This window comes from Pantherophis guttatus, chromosome 3, assembly GCF_059756535.1.
Source record: "Pantherophis guttatus breed Tessera chromosome 3, ASM5975653v1, whole genome shotgun sequence".
Lineage (NCBI taxonomy): Eukaryota > Metazoa > Chordata > Lepidosauria > Squamata > Colubridae > Pantherophis > Pantherophis guttatus.
The window spans coordinates 141,893,868-141,909,117 of NC_142065.1; the positions used below are offsets into that span (position 1 = coordinate 141,893,868).

The following is a 15,250-nucleotide window of genomic DNA, read 5'->3' on the forward strand; positions in this document are numbered from 1 at the left end:
CAGAGGGATGCAATTATGCTTAAATATTTCTGGATTCTTATCCAAGTATTCTTTTCTGAAATAATTACATAGATCCTACGTTTTACTGAAATAATTTGCATATTGAAATATTATTTTAGGTTTGCTTATTGAAGTCAAAAGTTTTAATTTCTTTGAAGATTTGGAGGTGAGATTTGATTCAGTTTTTTTTTTTTTTGATTTGGCTCTCTGCATTGATTGATTTTCTTTTTGAAAACTGATGTATTGTAAGAAAATAACTCAGCAAGCTGTATTCAGGGTTTATACATAGATTCATACTACAATATATCAAAGAAATAGTGCTTCTGATATCCTTTATGTTTTACAAAATTCTCCCATTAGACACATGAAAACAGTTTATTTGTATGTCACACAATCAGCTGAATGTTTTTAAAAAATGAATAATATACCAGATCAGTTGTGGGATTCAAGTAATTTAACAACCGGTTTTCTGCCCTAATGATTTCTTCCAACAACCAGTTTGCCAAACTGTTCAGAAAGTTAACAGTTAACAACCGGTTCTCCCGAAGTGGTGCGAACTGGCTGAATCCCACCACTGTACCAGATGTGGTAGATCCTAAAGGTTAGATTAACCTGCTGTTTTAGGGAGCTGAATTGTGGAAACCTGTGTGCATATAATTCTCTCTAGTGACATACATGTGAACTGATGCTTGGATAAAAGAGGGGAATCACAAAATTTGCACAGAGTTTGGAAAAATGTGATGACAAAGAAGTGAGTGACTGTTGATGGCAAAGATAATCTAGCTGAGCCTCTACCGAAAATTATATATTGAAATATAATAATAATATTTCATAATAATCACTTCTTGGCCTTTTGGCTAAGATCAAGTGCAATATATTAAAAAATATTTTTTTTAAAAAAAAATGTAGTTATAGAGATGTAATTTTGCACTGATCCCCACAGGTAGAATAAAAACTTATTTGTTATTATTATTGACAACAATATTGTTATTATTTTTAGATGTCCAATCAAAATAAAGACAACATTAAGACAGAAACAGATTCCAAAGAGCCAACAGGCCACAGTACTTCAGAAGTCAGTGAGCAAGACCACCCTATGCCTGGTGTGTAAGAGATCATATTTTTGCTTCATGGCTGTGTCTCTTGTATGTCTTTTTATGTACATAGGTACATAGTTGTATTGACAAGCAACTATTAAATAGTGTAAAACAGACGGATGTCATCTTTGCACATATCTAGTTGCTTCTGAATGCACATTCAGAAGTTGAATGGTTTCATCTCAGACTATTCATAAAGTTCAATACTGAGGCAGGAAGATTTCTGCATGATCATTATATATTCTGGAATTGCAACAGGTTCTTGGAATTTCTAGAATTGAATTATGCTGATTTAAAAAATAATATTGTTGAACCAGGAACTGCAATACAAATCCCTGCATTGGGCAACTACGCAACATTATATTGTCCTAATGTAATGACTTTCCTTCAATCCAGCAACTTCATGCATTTTTCTTTATATTTCTTTTTCTTTTCCTACTCGACACTTTTACTTTACTCTTGTAGACTTTCTAAATTTCACCGAAAAGCACTTTTCTACCTGGGGATTATGGGAAGGCGCTATAGTCCAATATATCTAAAGGGCACTTAGTTAGAAAAATCTGCAATCAGTGAACTTCAAAGCAGTTGAAATGCCTGCCAACGCACAGAAAATGCAACAAAGATAATAAAAGTACAAGGCAACTTGAAACCTTAGTCTGTTTTTTTTTAAAAAAAAAATTAGTTCATGCTTGGAGCAATATTTTAAAACTAAACATGCATTTCTTGATCTGTCTCATGTTTCTTAACTTTATTTTCACAATTTCCCCTCTGTTTGCAGTTCAGGAAGCTACAGAGAAGACTTTGGCAAATGAGCTTCTCAAAGCAAAGGAAAATTTCCCCTTCCCCACTTCTAAACAAGATGTTGACCCTACAAAGACCCATCTGACTCAAATTCTCATGTCTACTATTTCTCAGCTTAGCACTGAGGAAAATCTGTCTTCTAATATTCCACCTGGGAACAAATCAATTATAGAGGGTGAAGCACTTGAAGTTCAGAGCGAAAAGGAGATTCCTCCAGAAGATGAAAGTTTTGACAACCGGTGCCAAGGTCTGGAAAACCAGAATGGATTGCCAAATTGCAACCTGGCTTCTGAAGATGTAAGGCTGCCTTCTACAGATGCAGAAAGTATCTGCAGTACCTCACAACAGCCATCCTGCTATACCACAAAGCATGTGGAAATGAAGAATCCCATCCAACAGCAGGGAAACTCTATCTCTCCTCCAGATTCTGAGGTAAATAATCGACAACAAGAAAATGATTCCGTTGATACCACTTCTCAATCTAATTTTGAAGATTTTGCTTTACAGCTGCTGACAAGTGAAGATGGTAAGGGTCCAGGACCAGAACAGCTATCTCTGGGAAAGTTGATGCCTCAAAATCAAATAATCCGACCTCAGACCCAGAAAGTATTACCTCAAAGAGAAACCATGGGCAGTTGTGAGTCACCTTCACCTTCAACCATTGCCCTTCTTTTAGAGTGGCATAGAGGAGAAAGGATACAGATTAGACAGGCTGCAGAAAGGATGTTAAAGGCTCTATTTCAAGAATTCAAATATAATGAGGAGTCTATTGAAACTAGGGATTTGGGGGCTGAAGCTGCAGCCGCTTCCCCATCTGTCTCTTCTCTACATTTTAGGCTGGCATGCAGTTATTTGATACAGATTCTGGCAAATGCCATCCGTTCTGAAGCTGACTATGAAGAAGATATTTCTTCTGATTTTCTTCTATGCAGTGAAGAAAATCCAGGAAGAGAAAAGAATGAGAATGTAAACCAACCTCCAGAAAGCAATATATCTGATGGCCAAATGAATGCTACAAATTCCCAGGAGGAGTTATTATCAAGTAATATGGATCCAAATTCAAATCCAGAAAACTTACTTTGCAACTCTGGAGCAGAAGAAGCTGCAAGAACGCCGTTTACTGATGACACAGAGATGGATTCCAGAAGCAACTTGAATCGGGGGAATTATGAAGTACCTTTCCCAAATGAAGGTATCTCCAGTTGGATTTCCCAAGCAAATGCTAGGCCATCTGATAACACTGCGACCTACAGCTTCAATAGTTGTGTCCCTCAACTAGTTTCTTCTTCACACTGTTTGCCCTGGAATAAATACCTACAAGGGAGGGAGAAGAGGAGGGCTTTTCTCCATTCATTCAACAATTTTGAAAAAAATGTGATGGAAAATCAGTGGCTGCTCAAAACCAGGGGATACAACCAACATGCCTTGGGGCAAAATCCCCCCATTGCTTCCAGATTAATAGGGCAATCCCATAGAAGTCTATTCAGAAGTAACTCCAACTGAATGTAATGTATCTTATTTCCAAGTGAAAGAGTACATAACTGCTGTCCAAATTAGCTGCTTTAGCACCCAAACACATTCATCTTATTTAAGGGAATGAATAATCCTGAATTTTAACTCCATTTCTCAAATGATGCATTTAGTGATTTTCTCCTCTTTGCCACTATAAAAATAGCAATATGTCCACTAGATGTGAACCTGGAATCCATGTGAAAAGTCATTTCTGTCACCAAGTTTCTATTGACCAGGGATCGGCAACCTTAAAAAAGGGCCTGGTGGCTCAGCAGACTAATAGCATTGTGATTAACACCAGCTGTCTGCAATTACTGTAAGTTTGAATCTCACCAGGCTCAAGGTTGACTCAGCCTTCCATCCTTTCTAAGGTAGGTAAATTGAGGACCCAGTTTGTGGGGGCAATAAGCTGACTTTGTATAAATATACAAAAGTATGAAGGCTATTGCTTAACGCATTGTAAGCCGCCCTGAGTCTCTGGAGAAGGGCGGCATATGAATCAAATTAAAAAAAAAAAAAACAGTCAAAGAACTACAAACATCCTAACTGGAAGACCCCTGTTCAATTCTAGAGCCGACCAGAAATCTGGTTCCCACACCATAGAGTCTCCTCCTAGCGCAGTGTCCCTCTTCCTCCACCTGTCCTAATCGAAAGCCCTATCAATTGTGGGGCCGACTGGCAACAGGGAGCCTCAGCAGAGGGATGAAAGAGCCACATGTGGCTCCAGAGCTGCGAGTTGCTGACCCCTGCCATAGACCAACAGAGTGTGGCTGATTTAAAGAACATGAGGGTAGACAGTAGGTTGCATTCTCTATAAAGGCATTTTTTTTATTACTGATTTTTTCTTTTAATGCATCTCTGAAATCAGAAGTAACTCCTGGTTTCAGAGATGGAACAGTTTTTCTTAAAGGGCAGGTAGGAAAGAACTCATGGTAGCTGTTAAGAATAAGATACCAGAAAGATAAATGAAGCATCAATCATGACAGAAAGGGTTTAAGCCAAGAATGCAATTGAAAGCAAAAATGATAAAAAAAGCAAATGAGAGAAAACATCATTAAAGTTAAATAGAAAGGAAAAATAATCAGTTACAACAGCTATTTTTTTTTATCAGGCAGATGTACTGCATACTGGTTGTTCTCAATCTGTGACAATTGAGCCACCAAATTTATGTTACTAAGTGAGAAATTTGTTAAGTGAGTTTTGCCCCACTTTACATCTTTTCTTGCCATATTTGTTAAGTGAATCACTGAAGTTGTTAAATTAGTAATATGGTTGTTAAGTGAATCTGGCTTCCCCATTAATTTTGCTTTTGTGAGAAGATTGCAAAAGAGGATGACATGACCCCGGGACACTGCGACCGCCATAAATATGAACCAGCTGTCAAGCATCCAAATGTATTCATGTGATCATCGGAATGCTGCATTGGTCATAAGTGTTAAAAATAGTCATAAGTCACTTTTTTCAGTGCTGTTATAATTTTGAACAGTCACTAAGTAAACTGTTGTAAGTCGAGGACTACCTGTATTGCATTGTGAAATATAAAGATGTTATGCAAGGTGGATTTCACCACTGAGAAGACTCCATTCCTCAAAATAGCTCAATGGATCAGATCATTTCAGGATTTCAATTTCAGGATTCTGGAGCATTGCTTTTGAAAATGAATGAAATATATGGGAAGGATCAAAAGGAAAATTATCTGGGACTTAAAGCCATTAAAAACCGAACATTAGTAGAAATTATTTCCCTTCTTGTTCTTTCTTTGATTAGGTCTGGAATTAAATTGGTGGGGGGAATAGTTGGGGTATGTAAAAGATTTAAGAGGGAAGATGAGTACAGTAGTGTTTCAGTATTCTGACAATGCATTAACAAATTGTAAGAGTAAAACACGTTTTATCTGTATCCTACAGACAAACAAAGGTCAGGAGTCACAGTCAGGGGAAAGGAGAGGTAAATTCCAATCTAAACCATTGCTAGTGATATATCCTGGCAATCAGCATGATATACATACATACATACATACATACATACATACATACATACTTATATACATACATACAATGCGAGTGCTTCTGGATTAAGTTTCTTCTGCTTTATACCTTTGGGACTAATTTCAGTAGATCTTTCCCAAATTTACTAATTTATTAGTAAATTAATAATTATTTTTATTTTATTTATTAATTACAATAATTAATTATTTTATTAATTATAATAATAATTACTTATTACTTATTAATAAATTAGTAAATTAATTTATTAGTAAATTAATACCTTGCAAGATCAGTCTCAGCTTTGATTTGCAGCATCAACTTCCCTAACTGGAGAGTTGTCAGAGCAGGAAACAGAACATATCTGCACTTACCATTTAAGATCCTCCTCTTTGTGGATGCTGCCTGAATCATAACTCAATTTCAGAAAAAAATCTGCCACAGTTTGGCTGTGTTTACTAAGTGTTCAGCTCACACTGTTGGCTTCTGAGGTCTCCCACTGAATAATTCAGCTGCCCTAGGCCCTCCCCATTTTCCATGCAAGAAAGCAACTGGCAATTTCCTTTTACTGGGCAAGTCTTACTAGACATAGATACTGTTGTACACCTGTATTTTCACTCTGAAGAACATCTATGTGGTTGCGAAGTATCAACACTGACTTGATGACACATAACCAAAGATGGTTAGGGGACTGGAGGCTAAAACATATGAAGAACGGTTGCAGGAACTGGGTAGGTCTAGTTTAATGAAAAGAAGGATTAGGGGAGACATAATAGCAGTGTTCCAATATCTCAGGGGTTGCCACAAAGAAGAGGGAGTCAAACTATTCTCCAAACCACCTGAGGGTAAAACAAGAAGCAATGGGTGGAAACTAATCAAGGAGAGAAGCAACTTAGAACTAAAGAGAAATTTCCGGACAGTTAGAACAATTAATCAGTGTAACAACTTGCCTCTAGAAGTTGTGAATGCTCCAACACTGGAAGTTTTAAAGAAGATGTTGGATAACCATTTGTCTGAAGTGGTATAGGGTTTCCTGCCTGGGCAGGAGGTTGGACTAGAAGACCTCCAAGGTCCCTTCCAACTCTGTTATTCTATTCTATTCTAACCAACATTATGTCTGCAGATATATGGTGTATCTAAAATGTCTAAAAATCTGAACCGTAAAGGATGGTGTCAACCACAAACACATTTCTCCTGTAGTAGTTTGGGATGGAGAACACTGGGGATGGAGTAGATCTATCTCTGCAGGCTTTCTGTCAGCCTCAGCTTTGCCTGCTTCAGCTGCCATAAGAAACGGGGGAGGGATTAGTTATGGGGGCGAAGGGCGGGGGGAAGATGCAGGAGGTGTTTTTTTTTTCCATTGTAGACGTGTCTTCCAAAGAATTGAAAGTGAATCTTCAAAGGGAACGGCTGACCAACTGCCCTACATTCCTGATGAATGACGCTGCCAGACGTGATGCCACCTGACCTTTGGGAGACCTTTGGATTGGCTGATGACCTATGGACATGGGGGGGGGGGAGAAGCTTAGTAGATGCTATTTCGCGCGTTTTGCTCACTTCCAGCTTTACCTGGGTTGCGATCATTTAATATTCAGTAAAAGTACTAATCTCTTCAAAATGTTTGAGTTTGGGTTTTCCTTTCCTGGATATTGAAGGAAGCATACTTGACATTAAGCTGGAAGACACATCCAGTCATCCCGGACAAAAACCGAGGGGACTGTAAATCCAAAATATGTCAGATCGAGGGAGTGATGGAGAAGAGCAAATGGGGGCAGCGAGTTCAACGGCAGCCGCCGTCCAAACGGAGAAAGAGACTGCAGAATGGTTGGAACGACTCCGTTTAGAGCCGGAGGAAGCTAGATGGTCGAAAGGAGTGGGGAGACTGCCGGACTGGGGGGAGGACCCCCGGGGAGTGACGACTTCCAGACCCCGTAAAAAGGAGGCAGTGTAGATGCAAGAGAAAAAGGAACCTCTCATGATAGAACAAGCCTTGCAGCTTATCCGTGATGTAGAAGAAAGCAGAAAAAACCGTGAGTCTTTTGGAATTCCTGTGGAGAAGGGGGGAGCAGGCCCCAGGGGGGAGCCAGAAGAGACGGCCTGCGGGGGAAAGGAAGAGTTTGAGGAGGAAACATCCCAGGCTTCGGCAGCTCGAGGGAGAGATGCAGCTGGCCAGAGAACCCCAGCCTTGCAGGCCCCCCCCCAGTTGGTCAAGGGCATTTCCAGCAGCAACATCACACAACATAGGAAAAATCATGTTGGATTAGACTAATGGTTCCTACTGGTCAACTATATGCATCTAGAACAAACTTGGAAGCATTGTCTTACATACGTGCCCATTGATACATTCAGGAAAACCACTAGTGTCACCTGGAGATGTGTGTGTGAATTGAGGCATCATGTGCATTAGCGTAATGTAATATGTAGAAGATCTTGGGGAATGAGAGGAAGAGATCCTGCCTAGTGAACAATCAGACAAGAGAGGTAGAAGGCCCCAGTGGCTTAATGGTCAGAGAAACAATTTTAGGAAGCATCTGTCCAAATGGATCAAACAGTTAAAAGTGGCCGTACTTTCCGACATGCAAGATGGATGCAGCCTCCCAGATAAACCAGACAGGAAACACGATTACCATATTTTTCGGAGTATAAGACGCACCTTTTTTCCCCCCTAAAGGGTGTGTGTGTGAAAATTTAGGTGCGTCTTATACACCGAATGTAGCCCTGCCCACCCACTGGCCCCCACCTGTTGGCCTCTGCCTTGCAAGAGTTACCTCCTTGCAAGCAAACAGTAAGAAAAAACAGCTCCTTTCAGCTTCAGCACAGCCTAATTAGCACAAGTTGATTGGATCGGCCTCCTGACTCTCAGCTGATTTGCTCTCAGCTGTTTTGCGCAGGGCTCTGCTGTTTGCTGCAAAGAGGTAAATTGCTGGAGCAGATTTTTTTTCCTTGTGCTAATCAAGCTATGCTGAAAACGGAAATGAAAGTAAAGCAGGCTGTTTGCTGTTTGCTGCAATGAGGCAAAATTGCTCAGAGGCAGAGGCAGAGGGAGATTTGTTTTTCTTCTTTTTCTCACCAAAAAAGGTAGGTGCGTCTTATACTCCAAAAAATACGGTACATGAACTAATTCCACTTTACTCTAAGGCTACATTAATAGAAAGTCTGAAAGTACAAACCTCACCCCGCTGAAAGTAAAAAAAACCCCAGATATCAGCTTTGCTTTACTGATATAAATGGTTAAGCATAAATAGGTCAGCAGATACAGTATAACAAGGTAGGCAATGCGATGCCTTCTTCCACAACAGTAACTAAGAATGGCTTTATTGCAGATATCACTAAAATTATTAGGACAGCCAGACTCAACATCATTTTTTTTGGAGCCATTATGAACATGTAATGCATCCTTCCCAACACAGACACCATTATCTTATCTTAAACATACAATCTGAGGTCATTTCTGAAACTGCTCTATAAATCAGCCTTTTCCTGGCCCTTCCTGTCTATTTTTGTTCATTTATTTGTTTACTATACATTCCAGCACAAGGAAAAGTGAATAATTTTTCAATAGTATGTTCCATTACAATCTGGCATTGACAACATGGATGCAAGCAGGTCACTGAAAATGTTGAAGCCTTTGTCAGTGACATAATTAAAATAATCTGGTACTGAGAGAGGTACATGTATCTCCAACTATAATTGAAATGTTCACAAAACAATATACAACTTTTTCCAGAAGGTTAGGCTTAGGGTTCTTTATAACTACAACAAAGAACTGTATCAACTAAAACTTTAATAATATAATTCTATGCAAGTCAATTCAGAACAAGCGCTTATTCAATCCAGTGAGGATTACCATTTTAATGAATTTAGACCAATTTGTAAGGTTTGTAATATCTTTCTGGTTCAGTCTTGCTCATATTGTATCCAAAGATGAGCAAGTCACAAGTTGATTGTCATTCCAGAATTTGATTTCTGCAAAAGTTGTTTGGCCCTAGCATTTGAAAGCTCCAGCTATGATCAACCATTGAGGAACAAGACAAGACCATGGTCCTGGACAGAGTAATGCTCAGGAAATTATCTATTTGCTTCAAAATCTTCAGGTGAAACTCAAATTCCCTTTAGCTTGGATTGGAGTTCTCCTTATCAATACATTAATTTTAATATATATTTTTTTGTAGAATTGTTACTGGAAAATAATATGTTTTCTTTGTTTTTCCAAGTTCAGCCAATATTATCTAAACAAAGGGGGACTCAGGGTATCTGTCAGAGTCAAAGGAATCAAGGTGGCTGTTGTGGCCCCGCCCTCTGAGCCTATCTCATCGGAGGAAGAAAGCTCCGAACATGAGGGAGAGGAGTCAGCCAGGCCTCCCTCTCCAGGCTCCTCCCCTCTGGCACTGTCTCAGGTGCCGGCCGAGGGAGAGGAGATTAGCCAGGAGCCAGGTGTCTCGGATGAGAGTGAAGAAGGAGAGCCGTCATTCCTGGATGCACGCCAACGAAGGCGTGATAAACGGTTGCAGCAGTTAAGGAGGCGTGCTAGGGATTAGAACTGAGTCACTGGACCACACCCCAGAGACTATATAAGAGAGGGTGGTGGCTGGTAAAACTCCGTGACGAACAAAAACTAACTTTGGCTAGTCACTTGAACAACGTCTGAAGCTGCCGAAAGGGATATTGTTTTGCTGGACTATTTGCAATGCGTATATAATTTTATGTTATCTGTTGCAGTAAAAGCTCTTGGCAGACGGTGCTTATATTGCTGCCAAGTTTGAGATAACGACCTGTGTGCGTGCCAAGTACTTTCTTAACCCTCGGCTGGCTGTGTTTGTGTGTGTGTATAGACGGGGACAGATCAGTGGCAGATGCTACCACAATGGAAACCCATACCATTACATGTGTCACAGTTTTATAATGAGTGACACATGCAAAAGGGGGTAGGGCCTTGATTGCACAGTCATGCTACCATCCTGACTTTCAGATACCCTGCTCCTCACCTCCAGAAGAGATTCCTGAATTTAGTGCTTATCTAGAAAAAGAAACTCCTTTCAGCTTGACCAAATTCAATTGCAGTCATCACCGTAGACCTTCCTCCAAATCTCCTCTTTTCAGGAGTAGAATCTCATCTACATGTTCATAGCATTTTAACCAGTGGTGAAATCCTCTGCAGTTTGCCACTGGTTCACTGCCCGCGCATTGCACGGTGTGCGCCAAACATGTGCTGCGTGAACATGCACAATGCACACCAAATGCACACTGCATGTGTGTGCATGCACAGTGTGCACCAAATGCACACTGTGTGTGTGTGCATGTGCAGTGTGCACCAAATGCACGCTTTGCGCGGAAAAAGGAGGCTTAAGAAGGTAAGTAGAACAGTGCAGGGGAGGGAACAGCTGTGCCGCTTGATTTAGATTCACTAGAAAGCAGGATTTCCTGCTTTCTAGCAAATATAAATTGTGTGGCACAGCTGATCGTCAGAAATACTGGTTTGGACGAATTGGTAGCATTTTTTTACTACTGTTTCACCTGAACTGGTAGATTTTATTACTACCGGTTCACCAGAACTGGTGCGAACCGGTAGCATTTCACCCCTGATTTTAACTGAGATTGATGGGATGGGTGAATAGGGAGTTGCCACAATGCTCCAGAGATAGATATCTAGGTCAGGAGTTTGTAGAGTTTGGGGTTGACTCTACCTTCCTCTATTGTATCATGTATAACTCTACCTACAGTATATTTCTATCTTTGGTAGTTTCACTGAGTCAGAAGAAATGGAAAATGTCTGACCAGCTGAACCAAAGTTCTTGAGTGTTGCATACTGAAAACATCCTTGGAATAGGTAAAGTAATAACAATGACAACCCAAAAGCAGTGATTCATTCATTCATTCATTCATTCATTCATTCATTCATTCATTCATTTCAATCTGCGTAGCTGTCCATTTTACATATGTGATTTACAACGATTAAAAACAGCATCAAACATAATGAAAATATAAATGAAAACAACAAATATAAAACCATACTAAGACCACTATTAAAATCTCAATTTTAGAATCTACTTTGGAAATCTTAATTCTTGGACCTCATGATTTTGGCTGATCCTACTATGGTCCTCCATTATTGAGTACTCAGAGGCTAAAACACTCAGAATGGTAACAGCTATAGAAGTTTTTCCTAATCTTGTTAAGATTTACATTCCCATTTCCATTGCTGACAATTCCTGACAATGCCATTTGATTGTTTTTTGGTTTTTTTTGCCATTTTGGCTACAACAATGGCAGCAATAACAAATTGGAGATGGAGCTTGTTATTAATTTATGCAAAGCTGAGAAAGTTACTAGGCAAACAAACTGGCCTTCTTTCCTTCCTTCCTTCCTTCCTTCCTTCCTTCCTTCCTTCCTTCCTTCCTTCCTTCCTTCCTTCCTTCATTTCAGGAGGAGGAGGAGATGGAGCGGGGCCGAAGGAGGAGGAAGGCACAGCTTCTCTGACCCAGGAGGAACAACCGGAGGAGCAGGATGTGGCAGGTCCGGGTCCCTCAGGACTTGGAAGGGTCACCAGAGAAGAATAGAGGGCTCAGGATGACTGACTGAGTGGGCAGGAGCATCAGAGTTCCAGTGACGAACAACTGCCTCCCCCACCCAATCTGCGAGTGTAGAGAATGGAGAGGAGGCAGAGTCAGCACAAGGAAACCCAACTACTTGGGAGAAAGTCGTCCTGCCCGTCTTCACCTGGACAATAGTATTTAGGGAGATGCCGTGGGGTGGGGCTTTTATCAGGAACAAGTATTGCACTTGCCACACTTTGAGAAGCCTTGCTGTTACCAATGAGTTGCTGCCTTGCTTTGCCTTGTGTTGCTTTGCCTTGCCTAACCTTGCCATTGGTGGGTTCATAGTGACACAGCTCCTCTGGGTTGTGCCGCGTTCCCGGTGAACAGTCTGTGCTATGAAGATTCACATGGTTTTGCTCTTGGAGCTGTGCCACTCCCTTGGACTTCTCATATCCAGAAACTGCTTGAAGTGTGTGCATATATTAGAGTCTTGCTTGTGGACTAAAAGCGAACTGTGGGGACTTTAGGGAACGTTTGGTTCAATAAAGGAGGATAAGCCTACACATTGCCTGTGTTCCTTACGCGTCCAGCCCCAGAGTTGTAACTCTTCCTTCCTTCCTTCCTTCCTTCCTTCCTTCCTTCCTTCCTTCCTTCCTTCCTTCCTTCCTTCCTTCCTTCCTTCCTTCCCCAGAAGACTCTATATAACTCACAACTTCCTGATTATATGCAAAATAACATGAAATACAGTGGAATATGCATCCAGCTATGAGGAAAAGGAAGTTACATGGTTTGATTTACATATACTTCATGCAATAGATGCAAGAGAAACAAAATTTGTTTTCTCATCCCCAAGTCTCTTTATTTTATTAGTCTTTTTTTCTATTGTTTCCAAAAAGCCAAATATATTAAAAAGCTTCCCTCCATTCTCCTTTATGAGTACATAGAGAAGTTGGGGAAGGTTGGTCTATCTGCAGCTAATGAGAATCCTAAAGAACACAGAATTGAACTCATTTCAATCAGGTTTGAAACTGGAATTTAGTCCTGAGATAGCCTTAGTTATGTTTGTCAATGAACGGAGATGGAACTGGGATGGCTGTGGAACATCCAGTCTTGTGCTTCTTGATCTCTCAGCAGCCTTCAGTATATCAAGCATGACATCTTTCTGAGCTGACTCCATATGTGGAGATTAGGGGCACCAATTTATGGTAGTTCTCTTCCTTTCTCCAGTTGGTGTTGGTTATGAAGGACAGGTCAATCCCTAGGACCTAAAGAAATGGCAGCTGTGACTTCTTAATAATAAGATACTTAATAAGGATCTTAAGAAGGTACTTGGTTGATACCTAGGACGCTGGCAGCAGCCCGTATCAACCATTAGCACCAGTCAATGGTATTTGTGATGCATTTTTGAATGTTCAGTTGACTGAGTTTCATGTTTAATGAATAAAGTAAATCATCATGATCATGATCATGATCATCATGATCATCATCATCATCTTGGGAAAGATTTGATACATAAATAAAATGCCAAATCCAGTCTAAACATCTGGCTGACTGTGAACAACAACAACAATAATAATATCCCCATTGGGACATTTTTGTCCCAAGACAACAACAAAAAAGTTTAGATAGTGGTTGTGACACTACCTGGAGACAGCAGAAGAGAAGAGAAAGAACTGGAAAAAAATCACAAAATACAAAAACTTGCAAATAGCAGTAGAAGGACTGTGGCAAAAGAAAGCAAAAATAGTACCGATAATAATAAGCACCTTGGGTACAATCCCAAATGTGAATACCATTGGTATTGGCAAAATCACCATCAGTCACTTGCAAAATCCAGCTTTACTTGGAACAGTTTACATCATGTGATAATACATTAACAACATGAAACAGCAAATCTGCCTAGACCAGGTCCTTGGGAAGTACTGGATAGGTGGATAAAAATGCCAAATCCAGGTTATACATCTGTTTGACTGTAAAACCACCACTACCGCCACCATCACCACTACTACCACCACCACTACCAATCATCATCATCATCATCATCTTCATCATCATCATCATCATCATGAGGAACAAAAGATCAGCTGCTCATTGACAAAATGGTATAAAAATACAAAACAAAGAAAAACAAATTTAAATATGGCATGGATTGATTACAAGAAAGCATTTGACTCATTACCCCACAGCTGGATTAACACCTGTCTGGAAAACTTTGGAATCAGCAAAAATATTTGTACATTTTTGAAACCAAATATGCAAAAATGGAAAACAGTTCTAACAGCAAATGGGGAGAACATTGGTGAAGTCAACATCAGACGAGGAATCTTCCAGGGGGACTCACTTTCACCACTACTGTTCAACATCGCATTAATTCCATTGACAGTAACCCTATGAAACACAAAACTGGAATACCAAATCTCAAGCCAACATGGCAAGATAAACCATCTACTATACATGGATGACTTAAAAATGTATGTGAAAAGCCCCACTGAACTTAAATCAATACTCAACACAATTCAACTCTTCATCAGCGACATCAAAATGAACTTTGGACTTGAAAAATGTGCTATATTATCCATGCAGCAAGGAAAAATGAAAATAATAGAAGGAATAGAATTGGGAAATGGAAACATAGTAAAAGCATTAGCAAAGGATGATGGTTACAAATACCTAGGCATATTGGAAGTATATAACATCTTGAATGGAAAAGTCAAAGAGTCAATGCAAAATGTTAAATGCAGAAATCAGCATTACTTTATAATAAGTGACACAGAGAGCATGAACAAGAAAAAACAGCAGATTTATTATATATATATATATATATATATATATATATATATATATATATATATATATATATATATATATATACATACATACATATATACATACATATATTTCAAGCTTTTACAAAAGGGTTCTCCCTTTTGTAAGGGAGAACCCTTACCACTTTGATTACACGGTTTAAATACAGTTTTCAAGGTACAGCAATACAATGCAAACGCCCCCACAGGATATTGTTTTCAGATCTTATATAACATTTTTGGCTACTCTTCTCATGTTCTGCCCTGGAAATTCCCCTCCAACAATACCCTTCGAAAATACCCTACACGGATGTTTCCATGCTAAATCGTTATTTGTAGGCTTTTCCTCTTTTGAATCAGGCAGGCCCATTTCGGAACGTAGCAAAACATTTATTTCCTTTAAAATATGCATCATATATCCTGCAAAACAAGCATCACAGGAACAACACAGTAACCTTTCTCATGTCCTCACTACCAAGTTATATAATCAGGTTATATCAGGTAAAACATGGCGT

General features: G+C 39.7%; 1 pseudogene; it reads left to right on the forward strand.

The window, feature by feature from the left end:
* Positions 1 to 837: 837 nt before the first annotated feature.
* LOC148114840 (U2 spliceosomal RNA) lies at positions 838 to 940 on the forward strand (annotated as a pseudogene).
* Positions 941 to 15,250: the final 14,310 nt, after the last annotated feature.